This window comes from Canis lupus, chromosome 20 (assembly GCF_003254725.2).
Source record: "Canis lupus dingo isolate Sandy chromosome 20, ASM325472v2, whole genome shotgun sequence".
NCBI lineage: Eukaryota > Metazoa > Chordata > Mammalia > Carnivora > Canidae > Canis > Canis lupus.
In genome coordinates this window covers 22,535,396-22,558,693 of record NC_064262.1, presented here as the reverse complement: position 1 = coordinate 22,558,693, position 23,298 = coordinate 22,535,396, and the positions used below count along the sequence as shown (strand labels likewise).

Here is a 23,298-nt window from a genome sequence, read left to right as displayed (position 1 = left end):
AGGATGACTTTTAAAAAACCCTTCAATTTAAAAAAAATATTAAAATATGCGCTGACTGCAAAGAATGCAAAACATGCACAAGTATATAGGACAAAATTCTTTTCTCTCCTGCTCTGTCCCTCATTTCATTTTTTGGACAATCACTGTCAACAATCTGCAGGCATTTTTCCAGACTATATGGTGCCCGTGGGCACACATGTGTATGTGTGCTTGCTTTTATTTTTGGTTTGTTCATTTGCTTTTTCTTTCAAGTTTTAGAAAATTCTGATAAAACAAACGTGACATAAATCTGCCATTTTCATCATTTTGGGTGCCAGTTTCATCATCTTTAAATGTACAATTCATTGGCATTAATTATATTCATAATGTTGTGCAACCAATCACCACCATTTCCAAAACATTTTCGGCACCACAAACAGTAGCATTAATCACCAACCCCCCTTTTCTTCCTCGTCCCAGCTCTTGAAAATCTCTACTTGCTCTATGAATTTGCCTATTCCAGATAACTCATATAAGTTGAATCACAGAATGTTTGTCCTTTTGTGTCACTTAGCGTAATGCTTTCAAGGTTCATCCATGTGGCATGTATCAGAAATTCATTCATTTTTATGGCTGAAGAATACTGCATTGAAGACCTAACTTTGCTTATCCATTCATCTGCTGATGGACACTTGGGTTGTGTTCATTTGCTTTTAACAAACATGATCCTAATATACATAATTTCGGCAGGATTTCCCCTTTCACCTCACACATTTCAGGGGCCACACTGTTCTATTGGATGAAAATGCCATCACTTATTTCCTACTCTTCTATTAATAGACATATAAACTGCTCCTGTATTTTTGCTATTAAAAAATGCTAGAGTGATTGTACTTGTACCTACAGCATTTTATATTCGTGCCAGTTTGTCTGGAAGATAAAGTTCTATTATCTGGTTAACAGAAATGTGCATTTAACATTTTGATAAATACTGCCAAGTTAGCTTCCAAAAATATTGCTCCTACTGACAGTCTCATCAACAGTGACTATGAGAGCCTTTTTGTCCATGTCTTTCCCACAAGGTGTATTTAGAATTCTTTTGTCCTTGCCAGTGTGACAGGTGCACTTGCTTATTTAAACAAAATATACTATCATCGGGGCTCATATTCAGTAGCAATGCATTTATGCAGCTGCACTCCATATTAAAATACTACAATTTTCTCCATAGTGGTTGGTAAGTGATCACTGCTCTGAAACCTACCTTCAAACCCTGCCCACCTCCACACAATCCAGCACCTGCAGGGTAAACACCCTGCCCAGCATCACTGTCTATACTCGTTCAAGTTAGCCCTTATTTGTGTTGACCAGTTAGCATTTAGAATCGTGCTCCTGTCTCCATGAGGCTAATTTTGTGTGAGACCCATTAATTATCTCCTGGCTCTAATTCTGAACCTCTAGTCCTATCAAGCAATCATCTGTCTCAACGACAAGACCTGTGCTTCCGAGATCAGGGACCCTGTCTCTCTCATTCATTCTTTGATTCCCAGAATGTTTTCCAAGTACATCATATAGCAGTTGCTGACCAGGATCCCAGAATATTCCCATGAATACACCATCCTGGGCTTTGCAGAACTTACAGACGGAAGGTAGGAAACATAACTGAAGAACCAAATAAAGAAAATCACTTCCACGAAGAATGGGTGCCATATAGGAAAGGCTCTGACAGTGAATGAATGAATGGTTAACTGCTACCTTCATTGCCAATCTGTGCATCCTCTCTTCTACTTCTTTTTTTTTAAAGATTTTATTTATTTATTCATGAGAGACACACAGAGATAGGCAGAGATATAGGCAGAGGGAGAAGCAGGCTCCCCTTAGGGAGCCTCATGTGGGACTTGATCTCACGACTCTGGAATCACAACCTGAGCTAAAGGTAGACACTCAACCACTGAGCCACCCAGGCGCCCCCCTTCTATCTACTTTAAACAGCCAAGCTCATCACTTGGCAGACTGGCAAGGACGAAAAGAATTTTGGATGCTCCTTGTTGCAAGAATATGGACAAAAACGTCTCTCAGTTACTGTTGACAAGAATGTCAGTAGGGGTGATATTTTTGTGAGATGATGTCACGAGGTAGGGGTTCTCTTTAGTAGATAGGTCTGAGACAGACGGAAAGGAACATGCAAATGGGTCAAGTGTAGGGAAGGAGGGCATGCAGGCTGCTCGGGCGGGTGGTGGGTGCAAAGGCTCACGGGTAGCATGTCATGCAGACAGTGTGTGCAAAAGAGCTGATGTGATTTAGAGGGACAGGAAGAAGGTATGAGTGAGAACACTAACCAGGAGAGGGTAGAGATTAATGGCCAGAGCCAGATCACACTGTGCCTTACAGATTACAGCCAAGAATCTGAGATGACCTGATTGGTAATTTATGATCCTACATCACTTAAGTTCATATTCTCCAATTCTTCTCAAAGTACCTAATGACTATGAGTTTGGGAGATGCACTGAGATCCAGGTAGCTTCCTTTGGTAGTGGTATAGGGCTCACGGGTTCCTGTGGTAGTGGTATGGACAGTGCCTATATGCCCAGGTTTAAACATATTCCCCTCCAACCCTCCTCTATCTTTTAGGCTCCTCTACGTGTCTACTCCACAAAAAACAAACAACGGAAATTTCCATCCCTGAAGGATACTTTACTCAATGTTAAAATCAGCTACTAATTATTGAGCACTTTTATGTGCTCGCCATTCTTCCAAGTGCTTTGTATCTAGTAACTCATTTTATCTACTCATCCTCATCTACTCAAGAAAACTGAGGCAAAGGAAGATTAATCATTTTGAACACAGCACAGAAGTGGTCAGTGGAAGAGCAAGAATCTTGAGTCCATGTCCTTGGCTTCTAGATGCCAGTCCTCCCCAGCAGGGGATGGCATGCAGACATAGCAATCCAATGGTTTATTTCACTCAAGGAAGCATTTTGAGAGACTGTGTAAATGCTGTCCCTAGCTGTTGTACATTCTACTTGTGCGCGACTCATACTTTTGCATCAAAATCCTTCAAATCACCTTTGTGTGTCAACTATGGACTTGTGAGATCAGCTAACGAAGAAACCTCCTGAGACAGTGTACGGTAGCACTGCCTACATGCCTGGAAGTTTGGTTTCCATAGCATTGCTGTAATGAAATATTTCATTTCCCTCTTATTATATTATGAAAAGTAGTAGAAAAAGGGACAGAACCCTCCAAAGTATTAATACTAAAGGTACAAAGCCCAGCTGCCTGAAAATAATCAACCACTAGCTTGCTTAATTGCCCACTGGGCTTAGCTGGTCAAATGTTCAACTGTGAACAAAAAGATAGTAATTTTACAACTGAGTGTATAAAATATTAGAAATATACTGTAGGAAAGGTGTTAACGGCACAGCATAGTTAGCACAGTACTTATTTTTGTTTCTGTTTGTTTTGCTGTCTGAGAAGAGAACCCCTTTATTAAAAGGTAAGTCTATTATTCAACTTTTGGGCAGTTGGCTTTTATTTGAGAGTAGGGAGCTAACTGCATGTATTTTCTTCCTCACTGCTAGAACACAAATATTTTGATGTTAGATCATATCATGTATCTTATCCTATCCTATCCTCTCTCCATTTGACAGGTCAATGTACACTCACACACCGACATGTAGAAACTCACTTTCCTGTTCTAACCCACCATGTACAGGGATGTCCACTTACCTTTACTAGTAAGTGTTCTCTTGACCTCGGTTTGTTTTTATTGTAATAATCTTTGGATTTGTTTTGCCATGCACAGATGTCATCTTTTTCTTTCACACATTCTTTCTTCTGGATTTCTCATCCAAGCCTGTAATACAGAAAAGAGAAGCTCCTTAATTTCTGTATGCACACAAGAAAGAATTAGAGATCTCAAGTCAGTAACACTTCTAATTTATTTCTAATTTTCCCTTGGGTGGCTACAGTTTAATCACAGTTTTAGAAATTTACCTAATGAGATTTAAAATAGAGCTATCTCCAAATACACATGAAATTGAGGCTATTCTCAGCAACTAAAGATCTGGTACTGATTTGGGCTCTTGCATAATGCATTTCATTGAATAGGTGGTGTCACTGTCTCTGTAGGGGAGACTGCAGTGCTAAAACTTATCTACAGTCAGTCATAAAATCAGGGCTGTGAAAGTGGGAGAAACCAATAAAACCCCACCTTAGAATCCATGTTCCAGAATTACTAGAACCAGGATAGCTCTCCCAAATCTCATTTTTAACAGCTGTCAGTTGTGGAGAGGAGGAAATGCATGTCATGAATACTGATGAAATTTTGTGTGTGTGTTGCGCCATAAGATGCTCATTTATATGTATTTGTGTCATTTTTCCAATAAAAGAAAAGGAAACAGCTATGCCTCAGAAGCTCTCCTGAAGTCAAGAAGTGTGCTTCTCCTTGTCAACTATGGGTCAAACTGTTTCACACACACCAGTGTGTAAAAACTGGACAAGAGGGCAGAAGCAGCAGGTGTGGCACTCACTGTTTTGCCATGTGGGTAAATAAAAATCAACTGTTGGACCATCCCCATGGCACCTCCTCACTCCACCTGCCCCTCAGCTCTCCCTGGACAAGGATGTAGGTGTGAAGTGGAAGATGGCAGCAGGAAGCAGAAAGAACTTGTACAATTTGTGCATCAGCACCTTTGCCTCTGTCTCCTTACTGATGCCATATGACACATCCATCTTTTCTAACAGGAACTAGATGTTCAAAGAGCTCAAAGGCAATGACAGCATGGTATAGGTTGGGAGTTTCCTGCAGGCAATATTTTCAGTATCCTTTTTGGACAAAAATAGATTTGTCTTAGGAAACAAAAGAGTTAACTTATTTTTGAATCTTAAAGCTAACAAGATGATGGGATGCCTGGGTGGCTCAGTGGTTGAGTGTCTGCCTTTGGCTAAGGGTGGGATCTTGGAGTCCTGGGATGGAGTTCCACATCGGGATCCCCGCAGGGAGCTTGCTTCTCCCTCTGCCTATGTCTCATGAATAAATAAATAAAATCTTTAAAAAATAAAAATAAAAAATAAAGCTAATAAGATGCTAATTTATGTAAGGTGTTTTAAATTAAACATTAAAATGCTACCAAAATTAAACTTAAATAGTGGGATCTAATGTTGATAGAGTATAGCTATGGGACTAGCGGGATGGTTTGGGTATACCAAACAGAATGAAGACCTCTCACATCCAGTCATCTCCTTAGTCAACCTGGCTTCCAAATAAAAATTGGGTATTCCAAATATACTAGAGGTATGGTATAGTCCCAGCTTTTACTTTACAGATAAGATAAATGAGGTTCAGAGAGAGAGACGGTGACTTGCAGAAGGATACACAAGGAGAACTGGCACTGCAATGACTCCATATATTTTCTGCTTTATCAAAACATCTTTCTACAACTTTCATGTGTCCACCAAGTGACACAAGTTCCTTGAGGGGTTAAGCCTTATAATTAATGATAGAACAAGCAGTATCTCACATCACGTATACGGAAACTAGTTAATTCTCTTCTTTAGTTTTAACAAAGACTACACAGCTGATGGAAGCTCAGATCACAGGTGCAGAAAAAAGAGGGGCGCCTGGGTGATTCAGTCAGTTAGGTGGCTGACTCATGATTTTGGCTCAGGTCATGATCTCAGAGTCATGAGATCAAGCTCTGATTGGGCTCCACACTTAGCAGGGAGTCTGCTTGAAGGTTCTCTCCCTCTGCCCCTGCCCCCACTTGCACTTGTTCTAAAATAAATAAATCTTAAAAAACAACAACAACAAGGGCAGAAAAGAGAAATAGACATTTCCTGATTGCCTAGAAAGGCAACTATTTATTGAGTGCCTGCCATAAGCCATACAGTGTGGGAGGCACATCATTTATATTGTAGCTGATGCTTCTAGGAACTCTGAAGATCATATAGGTATTATTATATGATGAAGATGAGGAATCTGAGTTGGGGAAATATGATACCTTGCCTGAGGTGATACATAGCTAGTGACTTCTTTGTTTTTTTGTTTTTTCTTTTTTAAATTTTAATTCCTGTATGGTTCATATACAGGTAATACTAGTTTCAGGTGTACAATATAGTGTCCACACTTCCATATGTCACCCGGTGCTCATCACAACAACTGCACGCCTTCATCCCCACCACCTACTTCCCCTTTACCCCCACCCACTTCCCCTGTGGTAACCAGCAATTTGTTCTCTATCATTAAGAGTCTATTTCTTGATTTGACTTTCTCTCTTTTTTGCCTTTGTTCATTTGTTTTGTTTCTTAAATTCCCCATATGAGTGAGATCATATGGTATTTGTCTTTCTCTGAATGACTTATTTCACTTAGCATGATACTCTCTGGCTCCATACATGCCCTTGTAAATGGCAAGATTTTATTCTTTTTTATGGCTGAATAATATTCCATTACACACACACCACATCTTTAACCATTCCTCTATCAATGGACCCTTGGAGCACAAATTGGTATAGTCACTGTGGAAAACAATATGGAGTTTCTTCAAGAAGTTAAAAATAGGGTGGCTAGGTGGCTCAGTTGTTGAGTGTCTGCCTTTGGCTCAAGTTGTGATCCTGAGGTCCTGGGATAGAGTTCCACATCAGGCTCCCTATGGAGCCTCTGCCTATGTCTCTGCCTCTCTGTGTTTCTGATGAATAAATAAATAAACTCTTAAAAAAAAGAAGTTAAAAATAGTACTACTCTATGATCCAGCAATCACACTACTGGGTATTTATCCAAAAATATAAAAACACTAATTCAAAGGGAACATGCACCCCTATGTTTATAGCAGCATTTTCTAAACTAGCTAGTAAGTTCTTTGATTCCATGTCCTGATACACACTGACTTCCTGCCTGTGATGAATAGCAACTATAAACCCAGGAAATATGCATCTATTTGAAAAGTCCAGAGCCCAGGAACTGAAACAGAATGGATAGTATTTAAAAGGAGACTCAAGAAAAGAAGGGAAGGAAACTAATATAAAAGCATTATGGGAATATATTCAATAATAACTGGTAACAGTTATAAAGAATATGTCTTTACGATCTTTGAACATATGCAAATATGCAAATGTAATTAGAGCGTATCATGCAACTTCTCCATAAAATTCGGTGAAGGATACTTGTGATAATACTTGTGATATTAAGTACTTGAGGGTGAGCAAAGCAGTTCGAGGTCTCAGCAAGTTAGGGCAGATGAGATAGGATCACCTCTGTACCAGTTTGTTTAGACTGTCATAACAAATGCCATATGCTGGGTGGCTTGAACAGCCTTCACAGTTCTGGAGGCTAGAAGTCCAAGATGAAGGTAGCAGCAAGGGTGGTTTGTCCTGAGAACTCTCTCCTTCACTTAGAGGTGGCTGACCTCTTGTGCATCTTCACATGTCTTTTCTCTGTGTGTACATCCCTGGCATCTCTTATTGTGTCTAGATGTCCTCTTCTCATAAGGACACCAGTCAGATTGGATTAGGGCCACCCTAACAGCCTAAAAGCCTCATTTCATTTTTTTTTAAAACTCACATATAATTAACATACTGTATTACATGGGTTTCATGTACACTATAGTGTGATTCAACAATTCTATACTATACTATACTGCTACTCAGTGCTGATCATTACAGGTGTACTCTTAATCCTCTTTATCTCTGTCACACATACACACACACACTCAACTGCCCTCTGGGAACTATCATGATTACCTAAAAAGGCAACTATTTAGAGTTGGATTTTTAGGTTCATCTCTTTTTTCTTTGTTAATTTGTTTTGTTTCTTAAATTCCACATATGAGTGAAATTATATGGTACTTGACTTCTTTCACTTAGCATTATAACCTCTAGATCCATCCATGTTGTTGCAAATGGCGAAATGTCATTTTTTTATGGCTGAGTGATATTCTATTGTATATACCACACACACACACATCTTTTTTATCCATTCATCTATTGATGGGCACTTGAGTTGCTTCCATACCTTGGCTATTATAAATAATGCTGCAATAAATATAAGGGTGTGTGTATCTTTTTGAGTTAGTGTTTTTGTTTTCTTTGGATATATACTCAGGAATGGAATTACTGGATCGTATGGTAATTCTATTTTTAATTGTTTGTGGGACTCCATACTGGTTTTCACAGTGGCTGTACCAGCTTGCATTCCCATCAACAGTGCACAAGGGTTCCTTTTTCTCCATATCCTCATCAGCTCTTGTTATTTCTCATGTAGTTGATTTTAGCCATTCTGACAGGCGTAAGGTGATATCTCATTGTGGTTTTGCTTTGCATTTTCCTGATGATTCATGATGTTGAGTATCTTCTTATGTGTTTGTTGGCCATCTGTATATTATCCTTGGAAAAATGTTTATGTATGTCTTCTGCCCATTTTAAAATTGGATTATTTGGTTTTTGGGTGTTGAGTTGTATAAATTCTTTATGTAATTTGGATATTAACTCCTTATTGGATACATCATGTGCAAACATCTCCCATTCAGTAAGGTTGCCTTTTTGTTTTGTTGCAGTTTCCTTAATTGTGCAAAAGCTTTTTATTTTGGGGTAGTCCCAAATAGTTTAATTTACTTTTGTTTCCCTTGCCAAAAAAGACATCTAGAAAAATGTGTCTATGGCTGGTGTCAAAGAGGTTACTGTCTATGTTTTCTTCTAGGAATTTTATGGTTTCAGGTCTCACATGTAGTCTTTAGCCCATTTTATTGTGTGTGGTGTAAGAAAGTGGCCCGGTTTCATTCTTTTGCATGTAGCTCTCCAATTTTCCTAACACCACTTGTTGAAGAGATGGTCTTTTTCCTATTGGATATTCTTGCCTCCCTTGTCATAGATTAATTGACCATATAACCATGGGTTTATTTTTGGGCTCTCTATTCTGTTCCATTGATCTATGTGTCTATTTTTGTGCCAGTGCCATCCTGTTTTGATTACTACAGCTTTGTAGTACATCTTGACATAGGGGATTGGATACCTCTAGTTTAGTTATTCTTTTTCAAGATTGCTCTAAAAGCTTGATTGCTCTTCAAAGGCTTTATCTACAAATATAGTGACATTCTGAAGTGTTAGGGGGTCAGAGCTTGAACATATGAATCTTAGAACACAGTTTAGCCCATACCACCCACTAAGTAACTACTTCTGGTGCTACAGCAATGCAAACCCAGGTACCCCAAAAGTGACAAACCTGCTACATGCTATCAACCTCCAGCGTCATTAGAAAGATTTAAAACTCTCTAATATTTGAATTCAGGAATCTAAGGGCTACTACGGTTTTTTAATTTAAAAAAATAAAGGAGAGAAAGGTCACGATTCAACAAACTTCTGTCATGATGGTCTAAATAAGCCAGGGGTCAGAAAACTATTGTCTGTGAATTAAATCCAGTCTGCTGTCTGTTTTTTCAAGTAAAGTCTTTTTTAGCACACAGAAACATCCAGTCATTTAAAAATTGTGTATGGTTGTGTATGTATGGAGCTACAATTGCACAGCTGAATAGCTGCACCAGAGACACGAGACCAAAAGTATGTACTATCTGGCCCTTCACAGAGATAGATTGCCAACTCCTACTTGAAACTCTGTTAGTCAGGTCTCTTTATTGTAGGACTTCTAAGGGTCTGGAAAATATGTATTTCAAACTTCAAGATATACAGTAAAATTGCATCTTGCATAGTAAGTGGTTTTCTAAAGTCAGCTCAAACTGAAAACTGTGTATGGTCACAATTAACACTGGGCATTAACTAAGGAAAGTGCCACAACATAGAGTCTACCATTGCACATTGTCATCGATGTGGCCAGTTTTACCTCCAAAGTTGCAATAGATGAAATTGTTTTTTGAGCACCACATGAAAGAGTTGGCTTTCTTTATGGGCCACTTGTAATCAAAGATGGCTACATTTAAAAAACAGAATCACTCTCAGCATGGTGAGATACTTGAAAGAACTAATAGCTATCAAGCAATGGGAATTCAGGATACTGATTCACATTTATGTCTTGAATTTGCAGTTATGTACTTGATCTGACTTTGCTGGAGGTTTTTGGGCTTTTTTTAAGCTCTGAGTTTGTTTGTTTGTTTGCATTATTTCTCAGTTTAACCTCTCCCATCTCATGTTCCCTGAACCCCTAGTGTCAGAAGCTTGTAATAGGACCTGTGTTCCATGGAATGCACTCAGGGAAATGCAGAAATACTCAAACCATGGGTATCATGGATCGATCAATTGGACAGAAGACATGTATGATGCTTTCTTAACACTAATTGCAAAAGAAGTGCATGACAAAGCCACAATAAGATACCACTTCATATCCATTAAGTGGGCTACTTTCAAAAATCAAAAATAACCAGTGTTGGTGAAAATGTGGAAAAGTTGACACCCTTGCACATTATAGATGGGAATGTGTTGTGGAAAGTTCTGGTTAGGAAGTTCCTTAAAAAATTAAACATAGAATTACCATGAGATCCAGCAATTCCACTTCTGGGTATATATACCAAGGAATTGAAAGAGGGACTCGAGTAGACAGTCATACACATGTACATGGCTGCATTATAGGTTATAATTGTTCACAGTAGCCCAAAGACAGAACTAACCCACATGTCCACTGACAGAGAAGTGGATAAAGAAAATGTGGTATATACATATAACAGACACAGTATTCTTTTTAAAGAAAATGGAATCCTGAAACACAGTACATTGTGGGTGAATCTCAAAAACACTCTGTGCTAAGTGGAATAAGCCAGATGCAAAAGGACAAATATTGTATGATGTCGCTTGTATGGGGTGCCTAGAGTAGTCAAATTCATAGACGCACAGAGTAGAATAGAGGTTATCAGAGGACAAAGGGACTGAGGAAAGGAAGTTATTGTTTAATGGGCACAGAGTTTCAGTTTGGAATGGTGAAAAAGTTCATCACTGGAGATGGAAAGTTGATGATGGTTCCACTATGCTGTGAATGTACTTAATGCTGCATTGCACATTTAAAAATAGAATGGTGGGGTGGGGCGCCTGGGTAGCTCAGTCAGTTAGGCATTCAACTCTTGGTTTCAGTTCCTGTCATGATCTTGGAGTGGTGGGATCCAGCTCTGCATTGGACCCCATGGTCAGCATGGAGTCTGCTTGAAATTCTCTCTCATCTCCTTCTTCCTCTGCCTCTCCCCATGCTTTCATGCGCTTTCTTTCTCTCTCTAAAATAAAATAAATAAAATCTTAAAAAATGAAAATAGTTAGAATGGGTGGTGGGTGGCATTTGGGTGGGTTAGGCAGTTAAGAGTCTGCCTTTGGCTTAGGTCATGATCCCAGGATCCTGGGATCCAGCCCCACATCAGGCTCCCCGATCAGCAGGAAGCCTGCTTTTTCCTCTCCCTCTGCCTGCCATTCCCTTGCTTGTGCTCTGTGTGTGTGTGTCAAATAAAGTATTTTAAAAAATAGTTAGAATGGTAAATTTTACTTTATGTATACTTTACCACAATAAAAAATGCCCAGGAAAATAATTAAAGGAAGAGTAGGAGCATAATTGTAGGGATGGGGTGGAGAGGGCTTGAAATGTATATTACAGAATGTCTCATTCTGCTAAAAAATATGAGCAGCCGACAAATCCTTGGCTTGCTTAGGTGACAATATCATAGATGGAAGACAGAGGACATAACAAGGAAAAGTGTTATTCCAGGAAGAATTTTTGTGTGACAGAGAAATGAAGCAGAAAAGTGGTCACAACCCCTTGGGAGTTCAAATTTTTACATTTCCATTCAGTTTTATTTTATTTATTTTTTTTTTTTTTTAAATTTTTTTTTTATTTATTTATGATAGGCACACAGTGAGAGAGAGAGGGGCAGAGACACAGGCAGAGGGAGAAGCAGGCTCCATGCACCAGGAGTCCGACGTGGGATTCGATCCCAGGTCTCCAGGATCGCGCCCTGGGCCAAAGGTAGGCACCAAACCGCTGCGCCACCCAGGGATCCCTCCATTCAGTTTTAGAATGCTGTTGGGATGCTGGGATCTTCCCTTGACTCCTCCAGTGCCCGTCTCCACTTCCAGCACAGCCTCCCCGCCCCCACCCCCATGCTCGCCTTTCCATTCACCCCATCCACTATCCACTCAGAAACTTGAGTGAGGGCGACAATACAGCATTATTGCAAAGGATACTACGACAAACTCCTATCCATGTGTCCATCACTCAAAATGAACTAATGTTCTTCACACTCATTTACTCTTTTAAGAAACAGAACCACACAGAAGCTAGCCTCTAGTTCACACATGGGTATGCCTGTGTGCATTTGTGGGTTATGTGTATCCAAAACAATATATCCTACAGTCTTGTGGTTTTTACACTTTTTATAAAGTTTTTTTTTTTTTTTACACATGATGCTTTTTATCATGCTGTTTATTACACTGCACTCAATGTTGTTTTTGAGATATTTTCACTTTGCTCCATACAGATCTAGGTCATTAATTGTTGTATAGCACACTATCATAATTTAATTTTCCTTTTCTGGACTGATAGTTATTTGGACAATGTCCAGTTTTGGGTCATAAGTCTCTCGGTTCAGTGGCAGAGGTTGTCCTGGCACATTAGTATTGTGGCATCACCATGTACCTGTAGGAGTTTCTCCTGGTAAGTCCAAATCTCTCGGGTGCATTGGGAAATGGGGGAAAGTTCTTTTGTGAGTTGGCAGTGGAGCAGAGCAGGGATGCTAAATTTTCTATGGTGCAGGAAAGTCCTGAGTGACAAAGACTCATCCCTCACACAAAACCAAGATCCCCTTCTTGGAGAAATACCATTGATTGCTTACTGTCTGCAGTAGAATCAGTTGTAGAATATGTGTATTTTCATGTCTAACTAGAGAACGACAACTTACTCCCCCAAGTGCCTGCTTATCTCAATTCCTTGCCAAGCTTTACTTGTCTAACTCAACCTTTTGAATTTCTGCTACTTCGATAGGCATAAAATGCTATCCTGGGATTTTAAACTTGCATTTCTTGCTTTTATCATTGGTGTGGAAAGACTTTTCACATTTTTATTGCTCATTCATGTCTCCCCCTCAGGAAAGTGCCTGTTAATAAGCAGCCCATTTTCCACTGGGTAGTTTGAGTTTTCCTTATCAATTTATAGGAGTTCACTAGAGATTCTAGAAATACAGCTTTTGTTAATTATTTCGGGCTGCACATATCTTCCATTGGCTTATCACTTGCCTTTTCATTTTATGATGTTATTTTTTGCAGAAGTTATACATTTTGATATAATGAAATCCATCAAGTTCATCATTCTTAAATGTGATTTCTGCATCTCTAACTTATAAAATCTACTTTATCCTAAGAGTATAAAGATACCTTATTTTTTTCCTCCCTAAAGGCTTTGAATTTTTACATTTTATATTTAAGTTTTCAATTTCTCAATTTAATTCTGTACAAAATGTAAATTAGGAAGCTTCTGATACTCATGTACTTCTTCTGATAGTTTATGCTTTCCACTCTGAATTTCACAGCCTCCTGTGTCATATAGAAGGGTCCGTGTATGTTCAGTCCATCACTGGGCTCTCTACTCTGTTCCACTGATCTATTTCTTCATACCCCTTCACTGATAATACAGGGTCTTAATTACTATGGCTTTAAACAAATTTTGATAATTAGGGGAAGTCTTCATTCCTTTATCTTCTTTTGCAAACCTCCCTTATTAAATTCTTGAATTTTTATATTTCCATTCACTTTTAGAAGGCTGTTGGGGTTTTGTTTAGAACTGCAATGAATTGGGGCATCCCGATGGCTCAGTGGTTTAGCGTGGCCTGCACCCCAGGGTGTGATCCTGGAGACCCCGGATCGAGTCCCACATCGGGCTCCCTGTATGGAGCCTGCTTCTCCCTCTGCCTGTGTCTCTGCCTCTCTCTCTCTCTCTCTCTGTCTCTCATTAATAAATAAATAGTCTTTAAAAAAAAGAGAACTACAATGAATTTAGAAATTCTTTTTGATAAAAATCAGCATTTTAAATATTGATCTTCTTTCTTCATGTATATGGTATATTTTACCATTTCTTTGGTTCATCTTTTATGGTTTCCAATGACTGCTTTTGAAGTAGTTGCACATCTTTTTAAAACTTGACTCAAAGTCTCTACATGATTGTGAGTGTTCAAGTGATTTTTTTCTAAAAACCCAAATCTGCAGATATCAACTTTCTCTCCCCGAATGTGGGTCTCCTGAGGCTTTCTATTACATTTAAAATAGAATCCAAACTGCTTCCTGTGGCATGAGTATGGTATGTGGCTTGGCCCTGTCTTTCTCTTGAACTTTATTTTGAATCTTGTGTTAGTCATAAAGCTTTAGCCATGCCAGTTTTCTTTATACACCCTAAACGTATCAAGCTAACTCCACCTCAGGACCCTGTCCTTGCATCTTTCTTTTTATGGAAGCTTGTTCCTCAGATATGTACATGGCTGGTTTCTTCTTGCCACTAAGCAGTCAGGTCAGATGTCATCTCTCACACTGTCCCTGCTCACCAGAGAATGACTCTTCAATCACTCATAATGCATATAGCCTTCATTCCTTCACAGTGCTTGTCACCATTTGAAATTATCTTGTCCGGGGATCCCTGGGTAGCTCAGCGGTTTGCGCCTGCCTTTGGCCCAAGGGGCGATCCTGGAGTCCCAGGATCGAGTCCCGGGATCGAGTCCCACGTCAGGTTCCCGGCATGGAGCCTGCTTCTCCCTCCTCCTGTGTCTTTGCCTCTCTCTCTCTCTCTCTCTCTCTCTCTATGTCTATCATAAAGAAATAAATCAATCTTTAAAAAAAAAAGAAATTATCTTGTCCAATTCTATTGGCATTTCCCCATAGCAGACCATAAGCTCTACACAATTGGGGTGCCTGTTCTCTTGTTCTCTCCTGTGTCCCCAGCACCTCAACCAGTGCCTGGCACACTCCAGGTATTCAAAGTACAGGTGTTGAACAAATGAATCAGTGAATAAATGAACTGACTTGAATCTCACCTCATCTCCTGGTTGATCTTTCTATGTCCTCTTATATCAACAAAAAGTGTTCCCTTTCCCCGCTGGCCATACATGTCACTCAAGCAAATAAAAAATATTCTGTAGACATTTCTAGTCTCTCAAAGAAATAGCTTGGCTGCAGGAATATATGAATTCCAAAGGTTGTGTGCTGCAGCGCACAAATCTAGGTTTTAAGTTATATAGGACAGTGAAGGCTCCATTCTCTCATTCACCCTATTTCTACTCCCAAGAGATAACTATTAACAATTTCTTTGTATGGAGTCACCAACTTTTTACCCATTTACTTAGTGTATCTCTCTCTCTCTCTCTTTCTTTCTCTCTCACTCTCTCTCTCATTCTCTATCTACCCACCTATCTATATCATCTATTTATCACAGATTGGAGAACCAATTATTTAATATGGTAAGTTTTATTCTTATTGATAAATCATTATTTTTCAAAGGATAGGTGAGTTTGTTAAGAAAGCAGATTCCTACCCCCTCCTCTAGAGGTTAATTTCTCAAACCAGTGACAGGTCCCAGAAATCTTCATTTTCAACAAGGACGCCCGATGACTCTGATGCAGGTGGCCCAAAAACCACCCTTTGGGAAATGCTCATCTAGGTCAAGCCATTTTTTTAAAAAGATTTTATTTATTTATTCACGAGAGACTCAGAGAGAAAGAGAGGCAGAGACACAGGCAGAGGGAGAAGCAGGCTCCATGCAAGAAGCCCAATGTGGGACTCGATCCCAGCACTCTGGGATCACACCCTGAGCCAAAGGCAGATGCTCAACCACTGAGCCACCCATGTCCTAAGGTCAAGGCAATCTAACACTATCCTTATTTAAGACCATGTATCCTCCCAAACACCAGGGGGCAGAGGGACCCACCTATATTCCCACTGTTAAGATGTCACACTCCCTTTGCTCAAAAAGAGGGTGCGGTAGATTCTGTGCCTCCATCAGGTCCTCAAGAATCTAAGTGCTTATGAAGCCACATAAACAACCAGAGAAACAGCTCAAAAGTGGCAGCAAGGACATATGAGCTCTAGACTCCACACTACCCTGCACCTCCAGTTTCTTCACAAGCAAAATGAGAAGTTGGAACAGATAATTCAACAAGCCCCTTCCCACCCTAGCATTTTATGAGAAACCTCAACATCTCATGGATTTGTCAGTGATTGGGCTATAGCTGAATTTTTCCCCGGTACCTTCCAAACTGCCTAGGGTAGGCTTATATTACTTTCACAAGGCAAAAAGAATCCAAAGCATTTTAAAAGATTTTTCACATTGTTACTCCAGCAGGATTTTCACAAGCTGGGATGCTTCTGTTTCAGTGCTCATGTTCACTACTCTCCATGAATACAAAGAAATAACAAAATCTCAACATACCTCGGTCAAGGCAATTTAATGCCATCCTTGCTTGTTCGAAATAAATTTAAAATTTGTTTAAATAGGCAAAATTGAATCTGTGACTCTATACCAGATGATAAACATGGAAACTAAACAGTCCAAATGATCCAGTCTCAGCCAAAATCTCACACCACATGGAGAAATGAGCAATACTTAAATATTTAATAATATGCTGTAATTTTTTACACTTTGGAGCTTCAAAATTTCTGACAAAGTAATCCCCAAGCTATAATTAACAAAAAGAGGCAAGCTTCCAAAAAGTCTTCCAGAGCAAAAGTAAACTCCTCAAAGCATCTCCCCTGCCGTGAGTGTGCTGGGAACAGTGACATACCAGCAGTAAACAACAGCAGCCAGAAAGAGTTTGGCTATTGCCCTGAACTGATGTCTGCTGAAAATGGCTTTAGGAAAAGAAGGCTGTGATTAGAAAATCATGACATTTTCAGCACCCACTTATTAGCATGTCTGGACTATCACAGAAGAGAAATGACAAGGTCTTTACAATCAGAGTTCCCCTCACAGGATATTTACAAATACTTAACTGCTATTCCTACCTTCAGAGTAATTTGGTCACTGTCCTAATGGTGGACCAAGGATGTAGACACCCTAGCCTATCGCTCCAGATGGTCTCCTAAGAAAGACTTCCATTGCTCAGACATTAAACGATGTATTCTTTCCCCCTACTTCCCATTCCTCAAACCCTAGCAGCACTACCTCTAGGATACATTACTCAATTTGTTAATATCTCCTTATTTCCAATGCCACTAGTCCAGTCTGAGCCACGATTATCTTAACCTTAGACTAGACTATTTCAACAGTTTTCTTATTAATTTCCCCACTTGACTCGAGACAATCCCTTCTTCACATAGTGGCCAGATTTATGTATCAGATAATTTCTTTCCCCTGCTCTAAACTCCTTAGTGTCTTCTTATTTTCAGGGAATAAAACTTAAACTCTATCCCCTCTCCACTTCTGAAGCCTCATTTCATGATGGTCTTCCCTTCACTCTTGATACTTCCACATTGGCTTCCTTTTCCTTCCTTACATTGCCAAGCCCGTTCTCACTTGCTGTCCCCACTGCTCAGATCACTGTCTCTCTAGATTGTCACATAACAGGTTCCATCTCTCACCATCCTAACTCAACATGCATGATCTTCCCCGACCACCATATCCTAAATAGTATCCACCTGCATTGGTGTTATTCTCTACCCCTGAATATTTCCCATATGATCCTGAAATTACATTGTTTACTTGATTGCTACTTGCCCCCTCCACAAGAGTGTAAGATCCCGAGGAGGGAGACCTTGCTTGTCCCATTCATTGCCAGATCCCCAGCACCAGAACAATGCACATAGTACTCAGTGATTTTTTTGTCAAATGAATGCACGTTGTTTTAGATTAAATCAGGACCCAACTTTTCAGTCCTTCCCATCTCAGAATTGAAACCCAATTTCTTGCCCCAGATGCAAGTTGTTAATTTGCAAATAGACATATGCCTCTCTGTGAATATCTGCAGTTACCCAAAACGAGGCTAGATTCTCTGACATAGAGATCACTGCTCTGAAAGCAGAGGATTCTTTGGAGATGTCAAATGAAATTTAAACCTCGTTGACAAGCTAAAATGACTCGTACAGTGTGTCTTGACTTGGAGGAACGATTGTGTAGGTTGTCATTGCTGGCAGTGAAGGGCTTATAGTCTGAGTGGGTTGATCAGTATGTCACAGGGACTGAGGCAGGTAGATATTTTTATAATGCTAAGGAAATTTGCTAGGATATTCTGTGCTCTATCCAGGCATTCAATGGGGGAGAGTTCATTTTGGGTCCAGATAAGAGGCTCAGTTAATTTTAAATATGCCCAAATCAAGGTAATTTCATTCTGACTTACAGAGTGAACCATATAATGGTAGTGACAGTCAATTTTCTGCACAGTATCATGACTTATAAATCATTTTTACAAATTCATCATCTCTTTTGTTTCTTAGGCAGTTCCAAAGGTTGGCCAAATGTAGTTATTATATCTACTTTATGTTGTGTATATGAGATTCACAATTTAACCATGAGGAAATATTGAACCTTAATTTGGAGTCTAGATCTTGGAAGATCAGTTTCTAGAGGTACTAATGAACCAACAAAAGATATTGCAAAATGCATTTTAAAAAATCAACTTTATTGAGGTATAATTTACATATAATAAAATACTCTCACTTCAAGTGTTCAGTCCATCAGATGTTGACATATGTATTTCTATACCTATCACCACAATCAAGATATAGAATCTTTCTATCCCCTGAAATGTTCCTTCATGTTCCCATGTACTATATCCTCCCTATTACTTCCTACCTCTGCCCCAGGCAACCACTGCTTTGCTTTCTGTCACTACATATTAGTGTGCTTTTTCTAGAATTTCATAGGAATTGAATCATATAGTCTGAACTTCGTGTGTCTGACTCCTGCTCAGGATAATGTCTTTGAGAACATCCATGTCCCACACATATTAGTAGTTTGTTCTTTTTTAAATTGTTTCATTTTATTTTACAGTATTCTATTGTATGGCTACACCCTAAATGGTTTAGTCATTCCTCTCCTGATGGATATTTGGATTGCTCCTGGTTTGGAGTTATAAATGCAGCTGTATGAACACTCCAGTACAAATCTTTATATGGATTTGGACATTTGTTCATTTCTTTTCTGTAAATACCTTGGAGTAGAACGGCTAGGTCTTATAATAAAGGTATTTTTAATTTTATAAAAACTAAAAACTGTGTTCTAAAATGGTTTTACCATTTTATATTCCTGCCAGCAGTATATGAGAGTTCCAGTTGCTCTATGTCCTCATCTACACTTAGTATTATCAATCTTTTAATTTTAGCCATTTTAATAGGTATTTGCTCATATCTCATTATGGTTTGAATTTGCATTTCCTTGATGCTAATAATACTGAGCATCCTTTTACATGCTTATTGCCCACTTGTATAATTTATGCAAAGTGCATTTTTAGAGAAAGGAAGTGTAAGAAATTTTATCTCTTATGTGCAAGACTTTGCTTTATTTTAGAAGCAATTTTGAAAAATTTAACCCATGGGATGCCTGGGTGGCTCAGTGGTTGAGTGTCTGCTTTCGGCTCAGGACATGATCCCGGGGTCTGGGATCGAGTCCTGCATCGGGCTCCCTGACAGGAGCCTGCTTCTCCCTCTGCCTGTATCTCTCTCTCTGCCTTTCTCTCTCTCTCTCTGCATCTCTCATGAATAAATAAATAAAATCTTTTAAAAACTGTAACTCAAGAATATAGAAAATATTCAAACTATAAAATAAAATATATTGAGGCTACACTAAAAATAATGAAAACAATAATATGGTCCACATTTTATTAGCACTGTATTCTGTACTATGCGTTCATCTAATGCTCTAAGAAACCAGGGGGCCTGTGTTTGCAGAAAGGGGCTGAGATTGAATTAACTTGATCTCAGCAAAGAAGTAAAAGGCTGATCTTTCTTCACTTCCAATTATTCTCTCTCCCCTAGACTTCATTTTATAGACCATAGGCTCAATTATTCACAGTATCTTTTTATATCTAGTCTCGTAAAACTGTAAGGTGAATCATTACAAAATTAATATTCAACAGGCTTTATATAACTCTGCTTAATGCAATGCATAACTCAGATTTTTATCACCCCAAAGCCTCTCAAGATCTATAAATGAAATGAACTTAATAAAACACTATGTATTTTAACTCTAATATTACCTGCACAACCTCAACACCACAAAACCACTTAACTTAGACTGGACAATCAGACAGACATCGATGACAGAAATGGACTGTACATAAAAGACCAAGCTGCGTATGAAGACTCTTATGATGACAACCAAAGTTGTGCTCTAACACATTTGCTTAGAGGGTCTCATGGTTCTAGTGAAAAGGAGATTATTTTTTTTTCCAGAGCATTCGCACAGGAATCACTATGCATTTTTTACACCATGCGACCCTTAAAAAAGTTTCTTACTCCTAAGTAATCATCACCTCATAGGAGGAAAAAACTCTAGTTAATGCATCTACCAAATTCCACCCCCTAATCCCCATCCAAATAAATGTATATTATTTACAACCTAGAAGGGATCTTAAAGATCATTTAATCCAAAGATCACATTTTACAGAAAAGGAAATCAAGGCTCAGAGAAGTGAAATTACCAGTTTCAGGTCAGACAACAGTTGAGAAGAGCTGGGTGTTAAAATCAGATCCTTGACTCAGACCTCAGAGTCTTGGTCTTGTGTTTTTTCTTTCCAAGACTTTTTTTTTCCCCTCCTGTTTTCAATAGTTAATATAGGGTAGATGTAGACATTACTGTCCTCTCTGATCTATTTTAATGTCCTCAATTTAATAGATATGAAAACTAAGGTTCACAACAATGAGGAAATATGGTTCATCCAAGGCTAGGGAGAAAGCAAGTGGCAAAGCTGAGACCAGTGACTACTCCCTATGGTTTATAGCTCAGTCCTCCTCTCTTCATGCCTGGCTGCCTTCCTTCTCTGGTGGGCAGAATGGCTTCCTGTCTTATAACCATTAAGTGATGTTGGCATGTTACAATCCATTCAGACACTTCCATAATGAATAAGTTATGCCAAGATCATTTTAAAAGCCCACCAGTCCAAGGTTTGTACCAAGGCTCTGGCAACCACTAGCACAAAGCTGTTATGAGGATGCACGTTCTTTTTTTTTTTTTTTTTTTTTTTTTTTGCATGTTCTATTTTGACAAAAGACAGGTGCCTGGTTTTTGTCATTTGGTCTAAGATAACGTCATGTGCAGAAAGAGACTGGCAGGCAAAGAGAGATTTCTTCCCCAGACTCTCACATAAATGGGATTCTTTCTTTGCATAATGGAGCTCTAAACAAATAAAACACAAAATGAATACTTACATTATTACAGTTGTTAAGAAAATGGCTACAGAGTTTTATTCCTACTTGTATCCTCTCCAGGAAAATGGAATTCAATGTGAATTTTATAATGGTGAGAAGAAGAAGGGACCATCACTTATTCAAATACTTCATACATTCAGCGGAAAGTTTCCATGTGTTTACTGGGTGTCAGGCATGTGCAAGGCGTCAGGGATGCAACAGTGCTCAGAAGAGAAATGGTTTCTGTCCTCTCATGAAGTCTATTGGGAAAGATGGACTTTTAACAATTTGTAATAGGTATGTATATACCGATAAGAGGACAGGGTTTAGGTAGCAAGTGGGCTGAGCTGAAGAATCCTCGACAGTATGAACATGCTGAAGTGGAAAGGGGACATGATTTGGAGCAGATCCAAAAGTGTTGGAATTCTGTTTCCTGCACAGTAGGTGATCTCGAGCAAGTCACTTAAACTTTCTACTCCAATTGCCTTATCTGAAACAAAGCTAATAATTCCTACCCTGTAGGGACTATGCCAGGTATTGAGTTAAAGTTTATTAAGTTCCCAGGGGAGCCTGGTCTAGAGTATGGGCTCAACACATATTTGTCAAATGAATGAAAGAATCGTTTATCGAACATGCACTGGATCTCTAATAGCAAAAGGGGCACCTGGGCAGAGAGTGATGAAACACAGAGTAAAGAGACATTAATCCTGTCTCCTACCTAGAGAGACCGAGAATATATATTCTATTATACATATATACACATATGTGTGCATGTGTGCCTGCGTGTGTGAATGTATGTAACAAATACATAGCAAAAGTCATAAGGGGGCACATTTGATGTGGCTGAGTCAGGGAGTGTCGTACAATAGGATGTTCTAATAGAAATGCACCATGAGCCATAAAGGAGAGCCACATAGATAATTTTCAAATTTTAGTAGCTACATTAATAAAAGTAAAAAGAACCATATAGAATAAATTTTAATAAAAATTTGACCCAGAGGCCCCGGGGTAGTTCAGTTTGTTAAGTGTTCAATTCTTGATTTTGGCTTGGGTCATGATCTCAGGGTTGTGGGATGGAGCCCCGAGTCAGGCTCCTTGTTCAGTAGGGACCCTGCTTGAGATTCTCTCTAACCTCTCCCTCTGTGTCTGCTCCCACTTGTGTTCTCTCTCTCTCAAATAAATAAATCTTTTAAAAAATAACATATTTGACCCAAGATAGCCAAAATATTATCATTTCAACATATAAACATTATGAGTTTATTGATGTGATAGCTTGCATTCTATTTTTTTAAAGATTTTATTTATTTGAGTTTATTGATGTGATAGCTTGCATTCTATTTTTTTAAAGATTTTATTTATTTATTAGAGAGAGAGAGAGAGATCACAAGCAGTGGGGAGGGGCAGAGGGAGAAGCAGACGTCCTGCTGAGCAGGGAGGCCAAAGCAGGGCTCTATCCCAGGACCCTGGGGTCATGACCTGAGCCAAAGGTAGATGCCTAACTGACTGAGCCATCCAGGTGCCTTTTTTTTTTTTTTTTTTTTTTACTATACCGACAAACCTTCTGTATACTTTACACTCATACTACCTCTCAATTCAGCTTAGCCACATTCCAGGTGCTCAGTAGCCACATGAGGTGAATGGCTTCTGTACTGGACAGCACAGTTCAGAAGTCTGGAGATGAGAGAGTTTGCTGAAGACAGAGGCTATCAGGTGGGCTCACGGAAAGAGTGAGGCAGGAACAAGACAGGCAGAAATAGGAAGATTTCGTGTTTTTAAGAGCTCTCCCCTGGCACAGAGGCTTTGGTGCAGCTCCTTGCAGAAGCCTTCTTCACCTGGCTCATTTGGCCTCAGGGAGTCCCTAAATCTGCTTCCTGCTGGTGTCTGGGCCACTCTTGGATGAGCCCTTCAGGCTCTCAGGTTGTCCTTTCCTTCCCGGCATCCCCTCACCTAGCACACCGCCTGGGGTATGGGAAGTGTGAATATATGAGAGCAATTTCTTCTTTGCACAATATGGCTCTAAATACATA

The 23,298-nt window shown here is 39.3% G+C and overlaps 1 protein-coding gene across 2 annotated transcripts in view; it reads right to left on the bottom strand.

Annotated features, from left to right (window-relative positions):
* The window catches only part of FRMD4B (FERM domain containing 4B), a 321,458-nt gene that overhangs the window by 217,597 nt on the left and 80,563 nt on the right, over positions 1-23,298 (bottom strand). For both annotated transcript variants that reach the window (XM_049097558.1, XM_049097557.1), the window contains exon 2: positions 3,705-3,831. The gene's annotated coding sequence lies outside the window, so the exon portion shown is untranslated. The remainder of the gene's footprint in view (positions 1-3,704; positions 3,832-23,298) is intronic.